A 12,745-nucleotide genomic window follows, 5' to 3' on the forward strand; every position below is an offset into this window, starting at 1 on the left:
GTGGATTACTGTTGAAACTGTAAATGTGCATTGCATTCATTGCACGGGATGACAATATTCTTCATCCATTAGCTTGATACATTCCCCCAGTGTGAGGTTGTGCATTGTATCCCACACAGTGTGCCGAGTGCTTGTGTATACTACTTTGTTGTATTGAGTGTGGCAGGCACTGTCAGGCAGTTGTGGGCTGAGCACTGATATGTGGTATCGAACATGTGTATCCCCTGATAGACAGATGCTATATATGGCAGTTAAGAGATATCAGTACATTAGAATATTAAGTGTGCCACATGACTTGCTCAAATATTTTTCTTTTCTTTCCAGGGTGATGGTGCATCAGCGAAACCCACCTTATACAGCAGCAGAGGATCAGGAGATCCACCAGAGCCTGGTGCAGAATTACTGTGTGCTGTTTTCCAGGACCAGCCAGAACCAGCATGAGAGGACTGCACTGTGGCAAGATCTTGTCCGTCGGGTAAATGACATAGGCATGCATAACCAGACATATGAGCAGGTACGCCATCACTGCAGTGATTTAATTATACATGTCTGGCAGCGTGCGTCTGATATCCACAGACAACAGCTTGCCACAGGGGGTGGGGTACCTATCCACCCCACCCCTTACCAGTGTGGAGGAGCACCTCCTAAGTGTTGTGGCTCCAGGCCAACAACAGCAACATCCACAAACATGTGTCATCATGGAGGCCGGAGCCACCCAGCATGTTGAAATGGAGCGTGCAGGTAACATGCCATATCTGTAGTTGACTGTTCTCTGTACTGGTAGTTTATGCGTGTGTGAGATGTGAACTGTTTGTGTAGCTGTTAACATGCCTATTCTTCTGCAAGATTGATATTCTGAGCATAATCTGTACACCTGTGAAAGCCACCTGTTGTACTACTGTACTTTATCTTACTCATAGTATCAATGGCACAGTTGTGGCCACTGGCAATCACTGTCATATTCTTGCAGGTCCCTCTGGAGTGACAGCAAGGCAGCCAATCCATGCTGGTGAGTGTGTAATAACAATACTATTGCTAATGACATGTGCATGTCATATGGAGGTGTAGTCTGTGCGCATGTAACACACCTACACATAATGCATGCTGTGCATGTTTGCTGTGAGACTATGCATATCCCATTATTCTCAATAGCTGCCTCACTCACATGCAATACACAGAGCATGACACACATGTGGCAACACAGTACTGGACATTGTATAGGCATACCTGATACACATGTACACAACACACACATATTTGGCATACACACAACACCTTAGCCTGCTACACATGTCCAATTATGACACCTGCTGTATGGCCTCCCTTCAGTATCCCACTTATCATCTACGCAGCACACATAATATACCTGAGGGGTAGAGGCCTATCGTGTCTTTGTGCAACAGTCTTGTACAAATAATACATTCATGTTAGGCAATGCTCACTATTGGCCACATTACAACCCATGTAACAAGTGGCTGTGTAATTGTGGATGTAGTCATGTTACTGCACGTCAGGTACAGCATGCTAGCTGCCTGTCTGGCACACATTATTATTGTTGACTGACCACAAGAAGCATGTTGATCATGGCTCATGTTATTACACCACATCCAGTTCCGCTGACCACAAAAGTGCACATAGCAGTCATTGCGTAGCACCGTCATGTGTTTTGTGTGTGTGTGTGTGTGTGTGTGTGTGTGTGTGTGTGTGTGTGTGTGTGTGTGCAAATATAAGCACCCACAGCTTGTAACACTTGCACAACATTGTTATGTCCCTGTACACATTGTGCCCCAGGGTGGAGACAATCACTGAACAACTACACACAAGCATCAAGTACACGTATACTGTTATTAACAAGGGCTGTCTACACTTGCACTGCATGTTCCTGTGCAACACATAATCTGCATGCTGACACGTGTGCAGTGATGTTTTTTCTTGTGATACTGTCACCCACCCTAAAACAGTATTGTGTATGTATTGGATTGCAGGTGTGTCTGTGTTTGTATCTGCTCTACTGAGGAGTGTGCTTGTGTGCCTGTGTGCATGTGCGCCTGTGTGTATGTGTGCATGTGCATCTGTGCGCCTGTGTGCATGTGCGCCTGTGCGCCTGTGTGCATGTGTGCCTGTGTGCATGTGTGCATGTGTGCCTGTGTGCTAATATCATGTACACATTTGTAAACTGTGTTTCCTATCTTCCTCTCACAGGTTCTGATGTTGCTCTGGTGGAGTGCAGCAGAGAACCTAAAGCCACTGCTGGGGATAGTTATTATGATGATATATGTGTAATGGCACAGGGAGGTGTGACAGGGTCTGTCGTTGGTCAGCCAATTGACACTACACAACAGTCAACCCCATCAATGCGCACAGTCATCCTGCCAATACATCCATTGTCACCAATGTCCTTAGCTGAGGGACAGAATACAGTGGGCATTGACCAGGGTAGTGTGGTATCATTGGTACATGCATCCCCTCACAGCAGCCATGGCCATATTCCTGACATGGTACCACAAAGGCAGATGTCCAAGGGTTCTCATGGGAGCATCCGTGTTCGTACTGCCCCTGTCAGACGTGCCCACAGAGGTCTTTCAACCTCAGCTATGTTCCGCGCTGTAATGCAGGCACAGGCACGTATGGAACAGTACACCAGATCGGGTCTGAGGGAGCTTATGAATGACACTATGCGTGACGTTGCTTCTGCCATCCGTAACATCAGCGAGGTCATTGATAGACGGGGGGACACATTAGATCTCTTCCACAACTACATGTCCAGGAGCCAGGACAGTGCAGGACGGTTGAGGTGTCGACGTGGACGTATGCCAGCAACATTATCAGCTGGCAGTCGTCGCAGACGACAACAAACCCACAGCTGCTCCCATAGTGCCAGTACCAGCCCCAGCAATGCTGGGACTGTGCTGTCATTAGACCGTCCGAGAAGACCACATGCACATGGCTCTGGACAGTCCCAGCAGGGACATGTGTCCAGTCAACAACACACTGCTTCTGATGACAGTACCCAGTCTGGCTTAGTACCTGATACTGCCCGTAACACCCCTTCCAAGCACAGGTACCATGTCTGTGGCCAGAGACAGTGATCTGTATGACCTGGCAGGTACAGTCTGTGGCTGCCCACAAACACCCGTATATGGCAGCCACGTGGTGGAACTGTGTGCATGCATACACACACACATAATGCTAACACCTAGGGCTAACACATACACACACACATTGCAGCAACATTGCCCAATGTTGTACTGTTGTCCCTCACTAACACACACACAGACACACACACACACACACACACACACACATACATGTCAATTGGATGTGTCAATGGCTGACTCTGGCAAACCAAGTACACACCCTGTGCATATGATGAAACTGTGCCACCTCCTGTCATCTGTAACATTGATGCAGGAACAGGGTGACTACATAGCACTGTAGTAATATTATCATGTTGTTAACAGTACAGTGTAATGATATTGTTGTGGGTATATTCGAGCATGCATAATGCATTACCTATGTTTGTCATTGCAGTTTTGTATACACCAGTGTTAATTCCCAAAGTGTACTGTCTGCACATGTGCCACATGGCTGTTGTGTGTACCTGTGCCTGCATGTGTTGGGGTGTGGACAGTACATGCATGATGTTTGCAGCACTGAGTTGCAGGTGTACATTTGTGAACATGGTTAGCATGGAACATGACATGGTTTGACAGTATGCTGTGGGTGATACGGTTTCCAAATGTCAATGGTCTGCATTCTGGTAGTATACACAGCTTACATAGCCTGACATTCAGTGGTCATTACATGATGTCTCCTCAACTGATACACAGATGTAGGAACCAGGTGTCAGTGATATCCCTTCAGTAATACACTATACCAGTAGCCATTCTTACTGAGCCCCACACATTCCTGGGAACAATACTCTTTGGCATATAGCAGTCTCACGTACATGACAACACACTATGGATATGTCCATCAACGACTGCAAATACATACAGTGACCTACAATGCATTCTACACATGACACACCTAACCACCACAAGGGTATCATACGGACAGATACCTGTTGTCCAAGCCATGCTGTATTGCTGTAATGCAACTGTGGCATTGGCATCGGCATGTAGTTAACATAGTATCCAACAGTACCATGTAGGTGGTAGCACCCATCATGTAGAACGGGTAATGGTGTGTACATGTGGACAAGTGTTATCTTGTCTTTCCTGTGATATTCACATTTCCAAAGGTATTCTGCAGTCCCTTGGTGTATCACCTATGCAAGAAGGTGTCTGTATGCATATCGGCAACAGTTGCCATACACCTACAATGGGTGTCCATCACTCACAGACTTTTCTGTGTTTTAACATGTCTGACATATACTCCAGACATGAACCCTCACCCACATTAATGTATAAATGCTTTCATGGGTGTGTGTCACATAGTTGGCCTAGGACACAGATCACTGCAGTAGCCTGCATTGTCACCAACATACATGTATGGCCTAAGGTCTGGTAAGCTGCGGCACATGCTGGCAAAGGTAACAACTGTATTCATATGGGGCAGGCTTCACACATAGGAACTATTAAAGGTCACAGGTACATATCTCTATGTGGCACACACATACCTGATGTGTGCATTGAAATTACTGTTATAATAATATGTCATACAATAATAAAAGCAAAACACACAACACATTGACAAACTGTGTGACAAACGCACACATGGCATTTGTAGGATTCAAACCCCAACCTAACTATGTTATGATACTTGAGAGAGACGCATTAGCGCAGCGCGCTATTCACATTACTGGATGATTTCTGTTCTCCTGCTGTATTTATAGGGTGCTGACATCATCAGTCTTTCCAAAGAGGAATGTACATCTTTTAGTCTGTTATCCCAGTCTTCAAAAAGGCCATTCCTTTCACAGAGAATTGCATACACCCCCTGCCCCCCCCCCACACACACACCATTTGCAGGATTCAAATCCCTACCTAACTATGTTATGATACTTGAGAGAGATGCATTAGCGCAGCACGCTATTCACATTACTGAATGATTTCCCTTCTCCTGCTGTATTTATAGGGTGCTGACATCATCAGTCTTTCCAAAGAAGAATGTACATCTTTAACTATCCGTCAGTATGGGGGATAACAATATCTGTGCAGTAACAGATGCCTAGTTCAGGGTCACATATACACACTGGCACTGCCAGGTTATGTTCTATAGCATGCTTCGTGACCACAGGACTTATAACACACAACACAAGTAGGGGGTGTATCCATATACATCACAGATACACACACCTCTGGGTTGGTACCACTGCACTAAGCATGACAGGCCATACATATACAACTACCATTGTGCAAAACTGCCTTTTGGTTTGGTGTGTAGTTTAGAGCCCCCCCCCATACCCAGTAACCCCACTTGGCTTTCCTGGGAACAGTGTAGGATATGCAGGTCTTCACACACACCATTATAGTGGTTGACTTCAGGTACACAAATATTGACTGGGGATACTACTCAGGCCCTCAACAACATCACCCTACAGCCGCAACAATTTGTGAATCCATGTGCTATGGCACAACCAGTCACCACACCCACAAGGGGGAATACATGTTGGACCTGATCATCACCAACATGGGGACTCTATGTTCCACACCAGAGGTAGAATGGTCATTGTTAAGATCAGACCATAAACAACTTTCCCTGGACATCCATATCCCGTCCCCACCTCCAGGCAAGGAAATCACTGTAAAGAATTTCTCAAAAGCAGACTTTGCACTTGTGAAGACTGGGGTGGAATACTTCAAAGGCCCCATGCTGGAGGATAATACAGCCCAATCTGCAGAATCCTTTACAAATGCATTGTATGAGCACCTGCAGGTATGCATTGATCATGCTATCCCATATAAAACCATGACTCCTCCAAAACAGGAGACCTGTCTGGTTGACCCCAGCCATATATAAGCTGTACAACAGAAGGAGGAAGCTACTACATAACAGAGCAATATCCCACAGACTCACATAGATCATAACCTCTCCTTTGCTAATCATATTGACAGTCATTGCAAAGACCTTTATATAGCCCTCCTTATCACATGGGTGTTTGCATGTAGATCATGGGAGGTCATTTTGGCCCTCTACTAGTCACTCATCATGCCCATTTTGACTACAATGCCACTTTTGGGGTGTACCTTACCCAACACCTCTGGCAACTACAATGAACACAACAGTACCTCCCCAAGAGGATCATGGGCTACACACATAAGTCCTATGCAGCTCAACTAAAGGATCTCCAGCTCTACTCAGTTGCTTAATGCCTACTCAGAGGTGATCTATGCCTGACGTACGCAGCCATTTCAAACCCAGAAGTAATGGACATGCTCCACCTCATAACATACAAGACCCTTAGAGCTACACACTCCAGGGACTTAAACCTCAGCACAAAAATAAATAGGGCATGCTGCAGGGACAGATTCATTACCCAGAGGCTCCCCTCACTCTGGAATTGAATCCCAATTAAAGTTAGACATAGCCCCTCGCCAACCCTCTTCCAGCGAAATACAGCCGCATGGATGGGAAATTGCAAATTCACCCCTGGGATCTCCACTGTGTCCCTGCTTGACAGAGGCACAGCAAACTAGCCTTAAAGGGTGCCTTCTGGGACCTACTTTACAGAGGCACAGAAGGCTACTCTACTGGGGAGGTGGACGCCAAATACACTCTGCCTAGGCTTATGAATTCCCTAGGGCAGACAGCCTAGTATTGACCTCTGCACCTATGTTTATGTTTGGGTTGCACAATATTTATTGCTGCTACTGTTTGCAGGTCTTTATTGCCGTAGCTTTCCCAGTTTCTATGAACAACTTGTGTATCTACGTAACATGTTTGATCATGACAGGGTTCCAGTATATTAATATATGTGTCTGTTGTCATTTAACTGTGTGCACAGGGTGGATTGTTGGATCGTGGGAGGTTCCTGGCTTAACACATAAACTGCCAGATATGTGTGACTGACTGCTATACTCAGACATGGCCTAAGTGTGTGAGCATGCCCAGTTCAGGCTTTCCATGGTTTGTTGCCTGACGTATGTCTCATTTATCCAAGTGTGTGAGCATGCCCAGTGTGACCTTTCCATATGTTGTTGTCTGGAGTCCACTACATTTCTGGTTGTGTGTGAACATGACCAATATCGACATTTATACTGTGTGTGTTGGAAGTCATGTTTTGTTGTTACTGCCAGACTCCTTTGTGTCATAACTCAACAGTGATTATGTTGTGCCTGCAGGGTTTCCGTGTGATAGTTTGCAAAGACTTGGCAACATTCTCTCATACTGGCTGAACACTGCAATACTGTCATGGTGTAGTGGTTCAGTACTTTCACTATGGTACATAATATCATGGATTTGAGTCCCATCACTGCTTTAAATGTTCATACTGAGCAGACCAGACTTGTTAAGGGCCAGTTGGGCAACTATGAGCATGTTGCATTTTGTTCAGCTATGGCCTACTTAAACCAGGCTTGTCCGACGTTGCTGTGTATTCACCAACTTGGGTGGACATTGCCAAACATTACTCCACATTGACCACAGTTGTACTAGTTGGTGTGTGTGATTCTGTTCATAGGTTCATACTAGCCTATCTGCCCTATGCCATTTATAATCCTAGACAGAGTGTGTTTGGCTTTCAACACACATTTTAAGTGGAGTTTGCCATGACATTTTTCAAGGTTAGTATACTGTGCCTCTGTCTAACAGTGACATAGACGTAATACCCAGGGTAAACCTACAATCTCCCATCCACTCATCAAGATTCCTCTTGAAGAGAGTCAATGAGGGACTCAGGCTAACCTGGAGTGGGGGTTTACTCAAGAATGGGGGAGCCTCTGGGTTATGAATCTGTCACTCCAGCATGTCCTATTTATTTCAGTCCTGAGGTTCAGGTCTCTTGAGCGCATAGCTTGATGGGATTCTGATTTTCTGAGGTGCAGCCTGTCCATTGATTCCAGGTTGGACATGGCTTTATACATCAGAAACAGATTGCCTCTGGGCAGGCGGTATGCCACTGACTGGAGCTGCAGTTTCTTTAACCGGGCAGCGAATGGCATGTGTTTGAGCCCTTTGATCCTCCTGGTGAGATACTTTTGTGGTCTTTCCAGCTGCTGCAGGTGTCTGATAAGGTACATCCCACAAGGGGCATTGTACTCAATTATGGGCCTGATGAGGGATGAGTTAAGAGGCACGATAACCTCCCCTGATGTAGATGTGAATACCTTCATGATTAGGTGGGCTATATGAAATGTTTTTCTAAATGCTTTGCCACGTGGTTATCGAATGAGAGATTGCTATCAGCTTGGGTCCCCAGGTCCCTTATCACTTCTTCCATACTTAATGGGTTGCCACCTATGTGGTAATTTGTGGGCACTTAGTTTTTGACAAAGGGGAGGACTATACACTGTTTTGCATTTAGCTTGAGGACATGGCTCTGGCACCAATTGTCTGTTTCTATGAGGCCCTTTTGTAGGATGCTTGTGTCAGCTGGAGGGTTGATTATGGTGCCCAGTTTGCAGTCATCTGCAAACTTGTTCACCAACAGTCCTTCTGTGTTGGCCTGTACCTCTGAGAATTATATACGTAACAAGGGAGGTCCCAGGACTGAGCCTTGTGGGATGCCACTTGTAGCTGGTTTGGGGTCTGACATGGCTCCAGCATTTCTGACCATGTAGGTTCTGTCCTTGAGCCAGTTTGCAATCCATCTAGTGACATAGGGGTTTATATTGAAGCTGGTGATCTTATCTATGATGACCAAGTGGGGTACTGTATGGAAGGCTTTTGCGAGGTCCAGGTAGGCTGTGTGGACCACCTTCCCCTCGGCAATGGCCTTGGTGACTATTTCAAATGACTCAACCAGGTTTAAGAGGCAGGATCTGCCATTAACAAAGCCAAACTGGGTAGGATCCAGTATCTGTAGGTCCCCAATATGTTTATTTCTGAGGTCCATGATGATCCTTTCCATAGCTTTGCAGACCAAGCTAGTCAGGCGTCTGGGGCAATCGTTTGTAGTATCCATTGAGGCACCACCTTTGTGGAAAGGGACCACTGTTGCTGTGCACTGCTCTTTGGGTACATATCCTGTGGTAAAGCTGAGATTGAACAGTGGATTTATGTTTGCATTCAATTCTTCTTGGGGTTCATGTTGGACACAGCCCAGGACACCGTCTGGTCCCATTGATGCTGTGTGTTTTGCTTTGGAGAGGCTGGCTGTTACCTGAGCATCTGCGATGTCAGGGGGCCAGCACTCTGCTGGGATAGATATTTGCTCTTTTGGTGGGGAGGGGGGAGAAGTTTGCACTGAACCTGGCAGCTCAGATGTTGGCAATGTCTGTGGGTTTGGTGTATTGTTTGTCATTTTGGACTACTTCTGAGCATATCTGGGGATTCCCACAGGTTCCTACCATAAGTAAAGAATGCCTTGTGATTATCCTTGGTGTCCTGTACAATTTTTATCTCAAAGATGGCCTTAGACGATCTTATGTGTGGCCGTAGTTTTTCAATAATACTGATCAGAGATGCCTTCCCTTTTTGGGATTTTGATCTATCATATAGTAGCTTCCTCCTTGTATATTATGGTTTGTTTATGGCTGGGGTCCACCGGACAGGATGCCTGGCTTTGGAGGATTGGGTCTTGGTTTTATTTGGGATTGCATGATCCATGCATTCCTGAAGGTGTTCATAGAATGCGTTTATAAAGGGTTATGAGGTCTGGGCCATATTTTCCACAGGCACAGGGGCTGTGAAGGATTCCACTTCAGCTTTGAGGAGTGTGACATTTGCTTTAGTGAATAATTTTCACTGTGTTTTTCTAGCCATGGGCTGGGATCAGGATGTGAATATCCAGTGAGATTACTCTCTGGTCTGATCTTACCAGTGAGGGATACACTTCTGGTCTTGGACATAGAGTCCCCATGTTGGTGATGATCAGGTCCAGTATGTTTTCCCCTGTTGTGGCAGTGGTAGCAAGTTGTTCCATAGCATTTTGGTTTATAAATTCTGGGAACCTTTGGGTTAGGGTGTTGGGGCTAGGGTAATGCTCCCAGTCTATGTTTGGGTAGTTGAAGTCGCCCAATATAATGGAGTTTGGGGAGACCTTCATATTTTCATGTGTTCTCCAGTCGGCCAAGTATGGTTCCTGGGTTTAGGAGGGTGGTCTGTAGCAGGCTATGAACTGGAAGGCGGTTTTAGCCACAGTTAGTTGCACATGGATAGTCTCCGATGCTTCATGCTGTGCCACCAACCTGGGGGTGTGGGTATCTTTGAAAAATATTGATACTCACCCTCCTTTTGTAGTTTGTTCCATGTTTTTCAGCTGTAAAGCATGGTATGAGGTGTAACCTGTTAATGCTAGGGTGCTCTTGGGAGCCTTAAACCAGGTTTCTGTTACTGCACAGATATCAACATTCTCCATGCTGATGAGAGTTTGGAGTGCATCTTGCAGTTTAGACTTCTGGCATTGAGTAGCATTACTTATAGTTTCTTATCCCTTATGATGCCTATGGAGGTGGGTTTGTGTTTTGAGCCTTACCTAAAAAAGCACTATGGGGGTGACAAGAGCCTTTGGCAATATCCAAAAGGCCACAGGTGATAGGTGAAATCCATCCCTAGCGAAGCATCATGTCTTGTCGAGCATGTCATCACAGGCTGACAGGAATTGTATCCCCTTTCACTGACACCAAAACTTAAGCCAATTGTTGTAATTGATCATCTTGTCTTCATATTGTGGCCTCATGTTTGGTGAGGGTAGGTTGATACTCAAGGTCATCAAGTTTGCAAATACTACATGGTGGTAAATGCTGTTTAGCACTACCTTACATTGCTTAACACATGGCAATCATGCCTCAGGTGGTGCTGCAGGGCTTCCTATGTCAGATGCACATACTGCACTCCCTATACATGTTTGGAAACAGGTAGTGTCAAGTTAGACATCCCTTTTACTATATGTGCGAGTCAGAGAGAGGTATCATTTCCAGGGTTCCTACTGAGCCAGTGTATGTGCTATGCGTTGCCTCTTTGCCAAGGTCAAGGCATACTGGGCACGCCTCCTTCTGCCTACTGGGGTAGGCTCAGGTTGTTCCCTCCTTCGAGTCATGCTCTGCCTGTGATGGCCTTGGCACTGGTGGGAGGCTGTTTGGCCCAGGCCTATGCTGGTCCTGCTGCAGCTGTTTTCGCAGAATCATATTATGTAGCATAGCACATACCATGATAATTTGGGTACATGTAGATGGTGAGTATTGCAAGGCTCCACCAGATGTGTCCAGGCACCGGAACCGTGACTTGAGCAACCCAAACACACGCTCGATTACATTTCGTGTTTGTGCGTGTGCCTCATTATGACGTTCCTGTTCAGGTGTGTGTGCATTTCTGATGGGTGTCATCAGCCACGGCTCCAGTGCATAGCCAGCATCCCCCCACTAAGTGACCATGTGGGATGTCCCCATTGGCAAATGTCTGGTACAGCTGCGCCAGATGCCAGATATGGGAATCATGGTAGCTTCCAGGGCAGCCAGCACACACATTCATTATTATGCCCTGGGCATCACACACAACCTGGCAGTTGATGGAGGGGAAGCCCTTGCGGTTAATGTAGGCCCTACGCCGCTCACCAGCTGGTGCTTTGATACGTATATGCGTGCAGTCTATTGCACCCACTACCTCAGAGTATTCTGCTATTTGCTGGAAGAGATGCATATTGCTGGCCAATACCTCACGGGAATTGGGGAAATATACATGATCACCGACATGTGCTGACATGGCATCCAGGAACTGGTGCAGTACCCTGGATGCTGATGCCTGTGATTTCCCCATCATATCACCAGTTGGTCTCTGAAAGGTACCTGCTGCTAGTATTCTTAGGCCAACACATACCTTGGTTTCCACTGGGATGGGTTCCCCTCTGTTGGTTCTGTGTGTGAGGCGTGGCCTGCACAGCTCAACAATTTGCTGCAGGAGGTCTCTGCCCACTCTATAGCGCTCCACTATCTCCAGCTCATGTAACCCCTGGTAGGTGACCCTGGGCCTGTACACTCTTCTCCGTCTCCTCACTGTGGTTTGTCCGGCAGCATTTGCAATGTCACCACCATCAGCATGTTGCATATGTCGCCTTATAACAGCAATGGCAGCCCCTAGCATTTTTTGTCTGAGTGTAGATTTTTCAGTTTTCACTTCTAGTAGCTTACTCCAGTGTTGTAGTGTCTCTTGAGAGAAACAAACTGCACTGTTGTTTGCAGAGTTTTAAGTGCTGGGCTGGGCTAGTGTTCTGCCTGTGTAATTTCCTGATTCTGATTGTTTGCACCTGCTAGCTCTACTAGTATTCCCTGGTAGCTTCCTACTATTTGTTGTGCTTCCTTTTTCCTTTCTGTTTCCTTGGGGGAGCGATGCGCATACAAGCGGAAACACACTCACAGCAGCTCACACGCGCGCACACATGCTTAGACGGACTAAAACGTGCTTATTCGGGTTGAAACGCGCGCACACCAGCGCAAACACGCTTACAGGTCTTCCAACTGCCTTATACATGCTTACTCCAGCTTAAACATGCACACTCACACTTCCACGCGCGCACTCTGTCTTACTTGAGTTTACAGGCGCGCACACATGCGCATACCCGCTCAGCAAGAAACTTTGGTGTTATCCACAGTATACACCTTCCATTTCTTGGCTTTCCCTGGCCTAACTGTTGACACACCTCTTT

The sequence above is a fragment of the Protopterus annectens genome, chromosome 8.part0 (assembly GCF_019279795.1).
Source record: "Protopterus annectens isolate FY-2018-M chromosome 8.part0, PAN1.0, whole genome shotgun sequence".
NCBI lineage: Eukaryota > Metazoa > Chordata > Ceratodontiformes > Protopteridae > Protopterus > Protopterus annectens.